At 35.0% G+C, this 2,232-nt stretch overlaps 1 pseudogene; it reads left to right on the top strand.

Annotated features, from left to right (window-relative positions):
• Positions 1 to 1,390: 1,390 nt before the first annotated feature.
• Positions 1,391 to 1,504, top strand: LOC111735456 (annotated as a pseudogene).
• Positions 1,505 to 2,232: the final 728 nt, after the last annotated feature.

The raw sequence follows: 2,232 nt of genomic DNA, 5'->3' as shown, positions 1-2,232 counted from the left end.
AGTTTAGATATAGATCAGAAATTTAGCAGCAACTTACTGTGCATGAAATGATAACTGGCTTTTTCAGAATAGCTAAACCAAAAATGGTGAAAAGGAAGACACAAAGGAAAATACTTGGTCATCAAGTTAAGTGATCTGAAATGAGTGACCTGCATTAGGCCTGTATGTCTTATAATGCTCATTAAAGACAACACTAGTTGCCTCATCCATCATACAAGGCTGATGAGAGAATCCAACGACATGAGAGTGAAAGCTCTTTCTAAACTGCAAGCCACTATACAAAATAACTTCTATTACCCAACAAAGACTTTCCATCTCAAATTACTAACGTAATATAAATTATGATAATAGAAATAGAATCCTTAAAAACCACACATAGAAAAGGAACACTCTTCCTTCATCTTTCTACTAAATGCTAAGCAGGATCTCCAGGATGAGGCAAGGCTGGTGCCTCAGGCTCAGAGTTAAGGAAGCACTTGCTCTCAGGGTCAAGCAAGTTTGGGGTTGGCATCTGAGAGTGACACCTGCATACCCCGGTTACCTCACCATAGCCCTGGCCCAGGTGCTGGGAAAAGATGTATCCAGAAGGATTGGGACTTTAGCCCAAGGCGAGGACAATTTTTTTTTTGTAAAACACTGTTATGTCCTAATAGTTATTTTGTTTGCATTCTACACTAAATCTTTTCATTTTTAATATACCCTATTTTTCCTATAAAACTCTGAATAAATTTGATGTTCCAGAAAGAATCAAGGTCATGTTTATCTTGAAGCGTTTGGTGCCCCTTCACATACTACTATGCCTATATATGGCTGATCCTTGAACAACATAGGGATTCAGGGAGCTCACCCCTATGCAGCTGAAAATCCACATATAACTTTTTACCTCTCCCAGATTTAAGTTGTCCCTCAGTATCCACGGGGGTTTGGTTCCAAGACCAAAATCCACGGATGCTCAAGTCCCCTATATAAAATGGTATACAGTCAGCCCTCCGTATCTGTGGACTCCTGACAGGGATCAAAAACAGTACGGGTATTTATTGAAAAAAAAAAAAAATCCATGTATATGTGAACCCGCACAGTTCAAACCATGATGTTCAAGGGTCAATTGTACTATGTATGTATGTTTGTATGGCTATAGTAAACATTATATATAATTATATATTGCTTATGTATATTTCTTAAATATATATATATGCTTGTATATTACATATATATATTAGTATTCAGATACTACTATGCTTACTATACTAGACTTATAATTTCCAGAGCACATACACCTCAATTCAAAAACAACAGTCCTAAAAGTGAAAAATGAAAATGCATATGATGAGAACTATGCCCCAATTTGCAATGGTAGACTCTAAATAATGTTTTCATTAAGGCTATTTTAGTCTATGGCCATGCCACCCTGAACAAGCCTGATCCCGTCTGATCTCGGAAGCTAAGCAGGGTCTGGTTAGTATTTGGATGGGAGACCACCTAGGAAGACCAGGTGCTGTAGGCGTAAAAAATTTTTAAAATAAGGGATTGTAAACTGACAAGGTCCTTGCAATTGCAATCTATGAGGTCAACCAAGGGTTTCCTTGCCTAAAAAAAAAAAAAGAGGGACTTTTATATGCTGAAAGTTGATCTCGTCAACCATTCTGCATATGCTTATGAACCCTTTTTTCTATCATGAAGAATATTTTAAAACCCAAACTCCAATAGGCATCAAATTGGTGAAAAGAATAAATTTTAAATGTAATTTTAATAGAAATTATTGGTAAAAAATTTTCAAACAAATACAAATTGCTGTTGCTGTTACCTGAAAACCACATATTCTCATACTTTTTAAACTAATTTTAGACTCTGAAGTTATGTTGTCGCTAAAATTAGAATCTGCTGTTTTACATTTTTCCCCTTAAAAACACTGTTAATGTTCCCTAAATCAATGGATTGAAAAAAGTATATTCTATTAGTTAATAAATTAAAAGTTTCGCCTTTTGACATAGTTAGCCTTCCACAACTGTGCAGCGAACTATAAAAATACACAATTTAAAATGTCAAATGAGTTTCTGAGTTAATAGGAGTCTAAAATAACTAAATATTCTTAAACCATGACATAATTAATTCTTCCCTATCAATATATCCATTAAACCATTTTCAGACACAATAAATAGTACACTAGAATACTTAACAAGTTGTGACTGCAGGACTGACAGCTGATTCTTAAAGAATGTAACCAGATCCTGA

This window comes from Pteropus vampyrus, unplaced genomic scaffold (genome assembly GCF_000151845.1).
Source record: "Pteropus vampyrus isolate Shadow unplaced genomic scaffold, Pvam_2.0 Scaffold1000001220, whole genome shotgun sequence".
Classification (NCBI taxonomy): Eukaryota; Metazoa; Chordata; class Mammalia; order Chiroptera; family Pteropodidae; genus Pteropus; species Pteropus vampyrus.
The sequence above is the reverse complement of the archived record's forward strand: the minus strand, read 5'-3'. Positions and strand labels throughout refer to the sequence as shown.